Genomic DNA, 13,216 nt, shown 5'->3' with positions numbered 1-13,216 from the left:
ATAGGTTTCCTAGGTAATCAGGATGAGACAGAAGTAGTAAAGGACTGAACCACAGTAGAAGCAACAGAGAAAATGAAATTCTTATTCAAGATGGGCGCTAGATCAATGTCAGATTATTATATATGCTAGATGAAGCTGTATGAGAACTGTGATGGGGATCGGTAACAATCATATCTCAAAGAATTTCAGTGTTTCTCTTCTGCTTTTACTTACAGTCAGATGCTGTGATTCGTTTCTCACAATAACAGAACGCGGTATTTTCTTGCTAGAGGAGAAGATCATACATCCACAGCGCTATCCTGAAGCTGGGAAAGTACATACAGGATCTACTTCTTCCATTAAATATCCCAGTATAGTTCACAAACTGCCTCTTCAGGGTATGACAGGGAAGGGAAGGGAAGGGAAGGGAAGGGAAGGGAAGGGAAGGGAAGGGAAGGGAAGGGAAGGGAAGGGAAGGGAAGGGAAGGGAAGGGAAGGGAAGGGAAGGGAAGGGAAGGGAAGGGAAGGGAAGGGAAGGGAAGGGAAGGGAAATTTACAGTGTGATTGAAGATCTCACTTGAGCCTGTGTTCTTGCCCTCCTCTTTAATTCAATGAGAGCACGCAAGAGATGCCTAAAGTGCTCTTATTAGCCTATGGTGACAGAAATCTGTTGCTCTTCTTCCATCTGAGAACTACAGGCTATGTTCAGATTGCCTACAACAAACTTCAGATTCCCCTCATCTTGGTTTACCCACCCAGAATCTGGGAGTCCAGTCTATTAGAGTTTGAGTCAGTTGCCTAAAAAGAAGCATCTGGTGCCACGTGAGATTCCCTAGGGTATCTCAAATGTCTGCACAGGCCTGGCATGTATGACATAAGACCTATGGGAAACCCATGAAATTCTGGAGCGGCAGCTGGAGGCCAGGTTTCGTTTGGGCATCTCAAGTGATGCTAAACATCTGTGTTAAAGAAACCAACTGAAGCTTTTTAGAATGGAGTTAGGCAGAGCTACCTGCACATACTGATTCAGCATATTTTAGTGAGAATTTCCCATTGCATGTGGCCTATTTCTCTTCACTGACTACAGAGGACACCTATGGCAACCACACACAAAAGTTCAGTTTCATAGATGCCTAAAGCTGGGAAGGATGAGGCTGGGTTGTAGCACCTAGTTCTACGTTGCTTGATGCCTTCTGCACTTCTCAGCTCCTCTGCCAATTGTATGGAAAATGCTGCCATCGGGATCTGGAAGAACTTTATATCCACTTTGCAGAAGTATAAATAATTATGTAAGTCAGGGGGGAAATCAAGCCTGTTTCACCCCGCCTCACAGAGATACAAGAAAGACACCGTGAAGAGTAAAATAGTTGAGTCAGATTAAATTTACCATGTCTGTAAAATTTCTATTAAAAGGTTACCTTTGATATAATGCTTCAGCCTGCAGACTTTTGCTTCCCAGTCATTAAATTCTGTTGTAATAAACTTTTACAATATGCATCATTATAGGAAACTTAAATAGGCTTAGCTCTTGAGCAAGACTCACAGAGACAGCAGAACAGAGAGACGAAATGCAAGGTGTCTGGCTTCTTGAATATTTAAGAAAATGTTCTTCTTTATTAAATAATGCATATGAGGAGAGGGATTTGGAATTCTAAATTTTCAAGGTCAGGGTGTAAGGAGGTTTGTCTGGAGAGCCATGAATTCCTGATCTCAGCTCCTGCCTCTGCCTTTGCCATACGGCCTTGTGCAAATCAGAGGACTACCCAACCACTGAGTCCTTTAGTTCCAGCTGGGATTGAGCCCTAGAGGCAAACGGGCTGTTAATACTCACCCCCTTCAAAGAAGAGTCATGGCAATTGCTCTTTTTATACTTCACAATATTGTTCTCATATTTGTAGGGAAAGGCTCAGAAAATATAAATGGCTCAGCATTATAGCAAAATAGTTGTGGTGGTTTAAGTAAAATTCAGGGTCTCTCTTCTGCTTATAATGAGCACTGTAATGCAGAATGGGCAGCTGCAGAGAGCCCAAATAGGAGATAGGGAGGATCAGTCTCCTTGTTATTACAATGGTTTATGGAGACATTTGGCCTCAGGTATATTCTCCTTCTTATTCTGCTGGTAATTCATTTGTTCAAAGTGTAATATAGTTGTCCACAGAGATCACGCTACACTCCTTTCTAAAGCTCCAAGCGTGTTGGCTATTTAACAAACCTTCTGTCACACACACGTGAAACGAAAGCTCCTTTCCTACAGAAGAGTTACAGTACTTTGTACATCTGTTTATGAAGAAAGGAGGATTTACATCCTGTTTTGTTCTTTGTGTACTCTTGGAACATCAGCTATCAGCCTTAGGATGGCCAGGGAGCATACATCAGCTAATGTTGCATTTCATGGCCAGAGGATGATAGCTGATCCTCACCATATATAATGTGGATTTAGACAGGGGCTGAAATTTGTCCATGCTCTTAAAATAAAAAATCCTTCATCAAGTCTATACAAGGAATGGAGCACAGGCACCGCGCCACCTCCAAAGTCTTCTGAGAGGCAGAAGGAAGGGAACGTTAAGACAGAGAAAATGTCCTGATAGAGTCCTTTTCCAATTATTATTCTGTTTTTGCCCCCAGTCTACAGAGGGTTGCCTTAAAAGCAATGCCCTACACTCATCAAGTATTAGATTCCTCAGGATGTTCTCTGTTCCTGTTGCTCAACAGGAGATTTCAGTTACTCAGGAATCTATGGGCAGGCATCTTGCTTGGCTGTTTGGGCCTCTGTGCACCTCTAGGGGACCGAATTCCTTCTCTCGATTAAGTGAGCACAGAGAGATCCCTGGAGTGGCAAGAGGTGAACAGAATAGCCTGAAACACCGGCTTGTGATTTGCATTGCAGTGTCATTTGCAATCAACAAGAGATTCCAGTGCCCTTCATTTAAGACGCTGGCTTTCTTCCCACTAGACTCAATAATACACTTAATTCTTACAATACCCTGACACTTTATTTTATTTCTGGCACTGCTTATTCTAAAGGTCAAAGGCCTCACTGGCTTTCTCAATTGGCAATACTTTTTTATTTAATTAATTTTAACTGCAGATGGCATACCTCTCATCTGTCCTCAGGCATTTTTGCAGACACAAAGGAACTACAGTCCACAGGGTAACTTCTGTTAATGAGTGCCAGAAATGATTCCCCAAACTAGTCCTTCAGAAAAAGCAATAGTAAACGAACAGACCTCCTGGTCAAGAAGCACAAACCCTGACTCAGACACAGGAGTGACTATCCGAGCAAAGGGTCCCACCAAGTTCTCAGCCAGGAGGCAAAAAGATATAGATTTTTAGTGTAAGAGATATTTATTGAGTTTGGTTCTGATTAAGGGAAACAAAAACAAGAACAAATGTTTATTAATGACTTCACTCTGGCTTTGCAACTTCACTTTAAATTCAAAATACTACCTGTCAATAGACAGGGAAGGAGACTCATTGAAAGGTGGACTGTGCTCTGTCCTGAGATGCATGTGAAGTGCTGCCACTGAAGTCAACAGAGGCCAGATTCTGGCCTTATAAGTCTTGGCAGGTCCTAAAGTGACATATAATTTATTGTGAAAGGAAAACTCAATTTTGCCCTTAGCTTTGGAAAATGAATAAGGGCTGGTGGCCATTGCAGATCCTCTTGCCCATAATGGTGAGATCCAGCAGACTTTGTTCCATGCTTATCATTACGTATACTTACTGCAGATCTCAATTTTGACGTCTTCTGACATTGATTTACCTGAGAAGGGTAATAACCATTCAAAGAGTATGTACACTACAATACAAGTTTCCAGGTAAGCCAGTGAAAACCCTACCATACTCAGATAGGCAGGTAAATTTAAAAGTTTTAGCTGTGTCACTTCTTGCAACATTCCCCTAGTTGTAGCTAACAGTTACCAAGAGCGATGCTCTAAAAACTGAGACTGGGGATGAAATACTCTCAATGCAATATAAAAATAGGGGCCCCTGTATGGGCAGATAATGATCCCCCTGAAGTCACTTTATGCCCTCATGTCACAGAATCATAGAATAGTTTGGGTTGGAAGGGACCCTTAAAGGTCATCTAGTCCAACCCCCCTGCAAGGAGCAGTGACATCTCCAACCAGATCAGGTTGCTCAGAGCCCCGACCAGTCTGGCCTTGAATGTTTCCAGGGACAGGTCATCCACCACCTCTCTGGGCAACCTGTTCCAGTGTTCCACCACCCTCCAATGTCCTCATCGCTTGGCAACTTTTTCCAGGACTTCTGCTTCAGAACAAGTATATTGGAGATTTATCCATTTGGAGGTGCTGTCCTAAGCAAAGAAAAGGGAAGCTCTTTTTTTAAACATGTGAGGAAAACCAGTTTCTCATCCGCAGTCAGGTTTGCAAACGAGTTCAGTGTTTACCTTTGGCAAGGGAGGAAGGGAAAAGTGTTTGCCTCTGTTTTAGCCCATTTGCCTTCCTCACTGTTGGGAGGTGTAGACTTTGTTCTGACTGTGGGCTGGGCAGTACGGTACAGGTTTGAAGAATGCCTTTCTTCTTGGCCGAATTCATTGTTTGGGAGCTGGCGGCTGCTGCTGCTGCTGCTATAATTGCTGAGTTTATTGCTGCCTGAAGCAAATGAATGAGTAGGAGGAAAAGTAGGAGGAACAGAAAGTGCCATTAATCTACTCTTTGCTGAGTTTGTGGGAAAAAAAAAGAAAGACATGCCTAATTCCTGTAGGCACTCAGTATGGTGATGAGTGCAGCGAAAGCTGTGGGATATTACATACTGGCATGTTAGCAGGATGAAGAAGGCAAAGGAGGTCTCATGTCTTCACAGCCCAGGAAGCCTCTCACCAGGCTGTTCTGCAGCGGGAGGTCTCTCTCAGGGCTGTACTGACTCCCTGTCACCTTGCAGATCCTGTGGCAGCACCTGGTCCCACACTTACGCCATCATCAAGTCAAGAGGTCGCCCTGCCTCTCTGCAAAGTTAAGAGCTCCCTTTTGCAAAGTACAGAAAGTCAGGTCTAAAATACATACATTAAATAAAAGCAAGAAGTAGGTATTGCCTTATCTGTAATCATCTCTGCTCCTAGACACATTTGCTCAGAAAGTATGAGGTATATTATAATCTCAAATTATTTTCTTAAAAAAGACTATCTCTCAACACTCTGTATAAGAAGGAAAACGCAAAATGTAGAAATCTATTTTTTACTGTAAAGGCCACTGAAAATTATTTTTCAAATGAAGCAAAGTTCATAAAAATATGAATTAATTCTAAGATCAAAATAGTTTACGGAATTGTTTTTAATAAGCCATTGATAGCCTTCCTGCTACATTGGCCATTTCTCAACATAGTTTTGTTATAGTAGAGACCATTGAAGGGTATCAGAAAGGCAAAGTATGCAGGAAGAAACATTTTTTTTTTAATCAAACCCACTGATACAGTTGGGGATAGAGGCAGGCTCTTGAGTATCCCAGCTTTTCTTGAAGTCATTCACAGAGAGAAGTAAAGTGGTTAGCCCAGCAGTGGAAACGCTACGTGATAAAAAGTTTATTCATTTGAGAGTGAAAATCTGTGCTAATTAATGTGGAAGGAAGCCCACAAGTCCACTATAAAGTCATCCAGGGATGGGAATGACAAAAGACAAGGTTGGGGAGCAGGGAGGATGCCAGGGGTAATTTTTTACTTCAAGGGAAGCAAATGATAGGTAGAACTCCCTAATCCAGCAAGTTTCAGACTCCTATCTCTGTGTAACTTGTAATTACATGATTTATTAAGGAGTTTTTTCTTGTTTAAGTTGACAGAAGGAGATAAGCCAGGTCATTGAAACTCCACAGCCACTTCATGCCTCAGGAGCATATCGGGAGTTGTGGCACAGGAGTCCAGGCAGAAAGGAAGGAGAGTGATTTGTTTATGTTGTTGCTGATTGAATCTGCTGCTGGGATCACCATTTAAAGTTGGAAGTGTATTTAAAGTGGAATTGACTCAACCAAAACATTCAGCAAATCCCCAGAGATACAGATGCAGAACAACAGTGGCAAACTTCCAGCCTGCAAGCGCTCAAAATCCTCTGGAAATAAATGACTTCAAGGCTTTAAAAGGATAAGAAAGGACAGCCAAGTCAGACAGATCTCAGGGCCTGTTCCTGAAGGCCCTAGACATGCATAACTTCAGCTGATTTCCAATTGTGTCATCTTCCCAGGACTAGCATTGAAAGACTACTGCCTTTGTGCAGGGGACAAACACAATTGTCTGAATCTTTGCCTGAATCCCTGCCTGAATTGCGTCTACCCCAGCGCTGTGGTTTACATGAGGATGTATGAGTGGACTTTTTGGTTCAGACAAAGGGTCTACCTAGCCCAATTCCAGCTTCCAGCAGTGGCCATAAGTCCATGCTCAGTGAAAAATAAGAAATGGGCAAACACTTATGGTATTTCCTTCACATACTATCTCAGTTTCTGACTATTTTCAGCCAAGCAGATCTTCTAAGCCTCATGTGCTTTGTCTGTTTAATAAACCTTTGTAAATCTCTTCCAAGTTCTTGCCCAGCCTCTCATTTGCATTCATAACATCCTTTGGCAGGAAGTCCCACGGGTTTATTGCCTGTTACACAGAGAACTTTCTTTTCTGTTACTTTAGAACTTGTCTCCCAAGTATCTCCATTTGATGGATATTCATCCCTGCCTAGGATGAAACAGTGGATGTATAGCCCTTATCCCCCCTCCCCATATCCAGGATTTTGTAGTTCTTTAGCGTATCCCATCTATGTTGACTTTTCCAGGCTGAAGAGTCTTGTCTCTCCTTTTCCTTGGCCCCAGAGCCAGGCAGAGTCAGTTATTTTGCCCTGGCACCTGCCAGATAGGTACAGGTGGTACAGGTGAGCTTAAAGACAGAAAGAGGCCTCAATGTTGAGCTACTGCAAGGGAGAAGGGATTGAACCCAGCCCTGTGCTCAGGAAAGCTCATGATGGCTCATGCACCAGCCATGACCAATCCAGCTGTTGGTCATCCCTGGTCACAGGACACAGAACCACGCATCTCTTGCCTTGCGATGGAGGAGGCAAAGGCTGTATCACTGCAGTATGGCCTAGTGTGGCCCTTCTCCATGTAGCTGAAGACCTTTCAGTGACAGGGTACAAGGGAGCAGCAACCTCTAATAGAGCTGGGAGTGTCTGAGATGCTGTTGAGATGCTGAATAGTAGGATGGTCCCTTGTCCCACAGACGACATAGTCTAAAATGACAAATAGTGATGGGTTGTAGCTTACAGCTGAGTGAACGATGTTGGCTATATTTAATTTTACATGATTTATATGAGATATGAGATATGTATGACATACATATACGTCTCATATATTTCATGGATACATTTTTCACTGCAGACCTATTCTAAATACCTTTGCCTTACCGTAATCATCTGTGTTTGTCCCATTCTATGTTTTCTTTTCATAATTCTCAAGAAAATAAAATAAAAAACTATTCTTATTGAAAAAATAATGTCTCACATTTTAAAAGAAGGCATGTATTTTCTATAATACAAGTTTCCAGAATCATTCTATCGGTCGTTTGTGAAATGACTGTACTTTCATTAGACAAGACAAATTATCCAGAGCCCCAGGAAAAATTAATTTCATGGGCATGCGAAAGATTGAAGACCTATTGGTAGAGTACAATATATGCTTGGCAGATGTCCCCTGCCTAAGGCATAAAATGGTCTGACTATTATCTTGTCTGTGCTTCAAAAGTAATTGTACACAGTGCGCACAGAGCAACACATGCTCATAGAGCAAACACCTAGTGATGACGGATATCACTATTGATAAGACTTGCATCTAAAGACTATAAGGGCTGGAAAAAGTATTGTAAATTTTAGAAGATAGTATGAATTCATTAACTGCAAAGAACACACACAGTTGCATTCAAGGAGTAGAGCTGTGACAGTAATTGCTGAATTGAATATTTTTAAAAAGCTCTTTTGTTCTTATTGGCATCAAAGCTATTGTTGAACCGTGCTGTACTGTCAGCAACATGAATATTAAGGGTTTAGATCCATGCATGTGAAAGATCAAAAGCAGTGATGAAGGATTCTATAATTATTAGTAATTGCTTCCCAAGTGACCATTTTTTATAAAGATTCTTTATAACAAAGTGTTCACTATGCGTTGAACTCATATTTTCCTAGCAAGAACATGAGCCCATGGAAATTATTTCACACATTATCATCATAGCTGGAAACCACCACTAATAAGAAATACAAATGCTACATAAAATCTGGATATTATAATTATGATTATTACTTGTAATTTTAATGCAGATTGTAATGTTACTATTTCAATCAAAAGAATTTAAAGACTCACAAAAAAGAAGTCAGTTAAACTAGTTTCAGGTTAAGCAAAGTCTTAGTTTCTCTAATTCTGTGTTCGGAATTGCTTCATTCAAGTAAAATATAAATGGTGCATCAGCTGGGAACAAACCTTGACTTGTAAAAGGTACTTTCTAGGCTCCAGTCTCCACTCATGTAAAAGGATGTAAGTCTTTACACAGACATATAACTACAAGCACAGACACCAAGAGAATTACAACAAAGCCAAAAACGGGTGCAAAAGCTGAGTCATGCCCTTTTCTCACATACCAGCACCCATCCCATTGCCAAATGAGATGCAATGTGTAACTTCGGAGCCTTACTTCATATTTGATCCTAAGGTTTGCCTAGGAGCTAGTCTTGCTTATTCCAGGACTGAATTTTTCCTGAATACATAAAAATCAAAACCACGGTGCTCCTAAAAATAACTCATACATAACAATAATAGTCCACTAAGTCTCATTGGAAAACATTCAAAATATTTCTGAAATTGTGGTGTTCTACTGTCCAGATGTAGCACGAGGCAACTTTCTCCTATCCCTTGCTGAGGATGGAGATCACCTGTGAGTACATGACCTATAGAACAGCTGCATCTCAGTCAAGACAAGCACCAGGAGGAAACACCTCCACTATGAGCTCGTAACTCCTGTGTATTTCCTAGTGGGGCATTTTGGAGTGCACAATTGTAGCTGTACAGCTCCAAGACTTCTTCCTTCCTACATGTCAAAGCCCAGACACAAAGGGTCAACAGACCATAGAGTATAGGAGATGCTGACAGGAGAATGAAGGAGTTTGGTCTTTGCAAGAGAGATGTCACAGCTTTCCACAAGTGGTCCCTACCTCTCCTCTAGACCTGATTCTAGAAACAACATGTATTTAATTTTAAGTGCTTGAAATGGCCTGCTAAAATCACTGCTAGGATTAATTACACTCTTATGCTCCTCAGGGAAAAAATCTCACTGTGTCTGTCTGCAAAGTGCCTGTTTGGATGCTGTACAAATTAATAAAGAATAATAACAGTGGTGCCTGCATGAAAAGCTAGCCCTTATGAATCGATCTCACTCTACTGAAACCAACTCAGAGCTTTCCATAAAGTGCAAAAAGCAATATTCAGTATGTGGTTTCTTTATGACCTCTGAAGAAAAACACACAGAAAACCCCTTTAAGAGATCTTTCAATGTGGCCCAGTTTTTTTTGTTTCAGTCAAGTAGCTTTGCTCAATATGCTAAAGCACCCTACTAAAGTCGTCATGCAGCACTGCTCCTTCTTATATTAAAATCCCTTACAATATAACCTTCTTTACCATGCCAAATGGCTTAATTCCCTTGTGGGCTCCTTACTGCAACGGCTCAGTCTCCCGTCTCAGTCATAAGACACATTGATACCATAATATATATATATCTACTCCAGGATAAATACTAATTTATCATAGAGCCGAAGTGTGAGTTCTGCCCTGACATACTCAAGGCTGTAACAGGAGACTTGAAACAGTCAGTCCTACAGCTTCATTACTCTCCAACAACTCCCTCAATATCATCTCTCAAAATAAAGCAAATTTTTCTTCATTTTCATCAGCGTGAATCAGGAGTAACACCACTGAACTCAATGCTTCCCCTCCAGTAAGGAAGAGTGAGGGCTGGTGTCTTCTATTCATGAGGTAAATGAGGAAACAAATCATGTCACTATTTTATTTATGTTTCATCTAATTATTCAAGGCACAGCTCGCATTCATCCTCCTTAGTGGCTGTCAGTATTCTGCACTTCCCCACCAAAGCTCACCCACTCTTCAGTATGGGTTTTGATATCTGTTTAATGTAGCGTGACTTCCACCACATCTTCCCTGCAAGTTGTATATTCTGTGCCAGGGGGTGAGGGAAGGGGGAAACTCGAAGGAGAAGCACCGAGAAAGCCCACCAGGATGGCATCTTAGATGACAAGAAACATGAAGGCCCATTCTCCTTTCAACACACAGATCCCATTACCGTTAATGGTAGTTATGCACATCATTTGTCCCATACACTGAGAGGAAAATAAACTTGAAAGAGGAGACATACAGGATATTCAAGGGGAAAATATTTAATATGTAAAGCTTTTGGCTGCCAGTTGGTAATGAATGTGGCGGGCTTAATAATGGTAATAATAGGAAAAGACATCTACATATCTGAGTTAGAGTTATTGTAGTATGGCATATGTACAGAGAACAAAACCATCAAGGAAACCACTAAATAGCATTTTGAGGAGGAAGCAAGAAAACATACTCAAGACTAAAGAGAAAATTAAAAGGAGAGCAAAAGCAGGACTTGGAACAAGCCAGCAAAGCCAGTAGAGAAATCAAGGATGTTTTCACCTAAGGAAACAGCAGCTATCTGTGAGAATACCAGGAGGACTGGTGAAGGGGCAGAAATAGAAGGGATGCCAGCAGTGTGAGGCAGAAGGCACAAAGGCATTTCCATCCATCAGAAGACAAAAGCAAACACGTTCAGAAGAGACTAGAATAAATTAGTTTACAGGACGATAAGTACTCAGACTGTTCAATACAGGAGCGTTTAGGTAATGAGATTATGGACCAGAAATAATCACAGAGGCTAAAGCTTACAAATCAGTATTAAAGGGGGTCTCTCAAGTGGTGGATCCTAGTGATTCAGATAGTCTGCTGGCGCAGACAGTATGAAACACAGCCAGAGGTGCCAGGATAGCACTGATGCTGCAGACAGATGATGCTGCAGACAGACAGACATCATGCGTGACACTATACATCACAGTGTACCACCTCCCACTTCTTCCTGGTGCCAAACTCACTGGCACTTATTGCTTATTTTTCTGTTATACAGAAATAGCAATACAGATAAGCAAGACAGGTAAGATGCAACTGCAGCCATGGTCAGAGTTATCATAACACAAATATCATTGTTTTACACAAATAATGCGTTTTAAAATGGCTCGAAGACTTGAGAAGTAACTGTCAGTGGGGAATCACCACCGAAGTAGGGTGGCTTTCAGGCAAGTCCCTGACATTTATGCAGGAGCACCAAATACTGGAGCACAGACAAGCCTCCATCATCTAGGACAATCATTTTAGGGTAGAATTAATAACCTCTGATCAATGAACTGCTCTCTCCTTTGACTGTAGAGAGGGCCCAGGTGAGCAACCTAAGGCAGGTATCTTGCCTGCAGGTGGATAAATCCCACCCTGAGTGATTTGGTCAGGATCACAAAGGAAATCTCTGGTCTGAGTCCTGGTCTCAGGCATCTCTACAGCTACTTTGTTCTATCTCTGAATCATTACAAGCCTCTTTCACATGAATGGGGCTACATGAATTTTAAGTAGGAACTTGGCCCATTGTATGCAAAACAGACAGAACATAAATCACGAATAATTATTCTAGCGCAAAATGGAGACCCCATTTAAAATAATGATGAATCTTGGTTCTGTAGAAGAAATATTACTGAGTCTAAAGCCTCTAGCTGAGTAAAAGCAAAGTAAATCCAGGTTTGGGGAAGTATAAATTATGAGAAAACACTGATCAGATGTTGCTTCTATAAATAATAACAGCTCATTAATTCTCATTTTGCTAATCCACACATATTTAAAGAACTCACCAACCCCTTTACCCTCAAGGGGACTCATCCTACTTCTCAGCAGAGCTTTAATTTATGTTCGTAGCAAGATCTCATATTTCTAGGATTTCATTACTTTTAAAAAACCTATTACAGTATGTTTATTGGCAGGCTAGAAGATATTATCATAAATAATTGAAACTCAACTACAGTTGTTTAAGGCATTAACAAACTACATTGGCAAGGCATCACACTTGAGTCTGTTTTTCAAGCACATCCTTTAATTCATGGCACAGTGTCATGCCTATGGAGTGAGACCCAAAAGGGGTCTGCTTAATCTAGAATATGGGGCTTACGTGCTGCACAGTGTCCTGAGTGGTCTGCTGTGCAGACACAAGTTTCACATTTAATTGCCAAGCTTAATTAGCAAACAAAGGATGCTGCTGCTATCCATGCAAGTAAAGGCACAGTCTCCCATCATTTAAACATACAGACATGGGGTCATACAGCGAAGATCTTGAAACCAGAGTAAGAAAATTAGTGATGCCCTGATGTTAAGTAAGGCACAACTGGTAGTTCCCACGTTAGCATTCGTCAGGCAGAGTTTTCTTATGCAGGGATGATCTGAAGTGTGAAATACAGACAGATAATCAATTAGGGAAACCGGCCTTCCACATGGACAGCAGGTAACCACTTCTCTCCATACTTGTCCTATGGGACGTACTCAGCACATCAGAGCATAACAGATGATAAAGAATTACGCTGTGGTGTCATTGAACTGATTCTAAAAAAGATTGTGAGGTGTTTTCTTGCCCTACAAAGCCAGCCAGAAGGAGGAGAATCACATGAATATGTGTCATTGGCACACTCATAGATCATCCCCTAGTCTTACTGACTGACTGACTGCTACCAAATAAGGTTGTTCAGAGGGGGCAGGATTCATTTCACCAAACTTTAGCCACCTAATAGTTAAGTATCTTTTATGAGCTAATTGTCCTGGCTCTCTCCATACTAACCAGAAGCACCTCCAGCAGACTATTTGTTCTCTCTTAATATCAGTGGGATCCAAGACAGGTGGGATCAGGTTCCTGCTGGAGGTGCCTGACTCCCTTCCCCTGTGACAAGGACTAACAAGGTGAGACAGATGACTGCAAACTCTATCTTAGAAAAGGAGGTAAAACAATTCAAGATTTTAAAAAAGAAATACAATGGAAGTTAAGTCAGAGTTGAGACTGCTGTCTATATAAATACATCAGAGCAACTTACAGCAGAGAGGGAAAACCGCTGTTTAAGCGAAGGGTCAACATGGGACCAAGAGCAAATAAGTAC

General features: G+C 41.4%; 1 protein-coding gene across 1 annotated transcript in view; it reads right to left on the bottom strand.

The window, feature by feature from the left end:
• The window catches only part of LHFPL6 (LHFPL tetraspan subfamily member 6), a 141,487-nt gene that overhangs the window by 99,850 nt on the left and 28,421 nt on the right, over nt 1–13,216 (bottom strand). The window lies entirely within an intron of this gene.

This window comes from Chlamydotis macqueenii, chromosome 1 (genome assembly GCF_036417535.1).
Source record: "Chlamydotis macqueenii isolate bChlMac1 chromosome 1, bChlMac1.mat, whole genome shotgun sequence".
Lineage (NCBI taxonomy): Eukaryota > Metazoa > Chordata > Aves > Otidiformes > Otididae > Chlamydotis > Chlamydotis macqueenii.
This window is presented reverse-complemented; position numbering and strand designations above follow the sequence as displayed.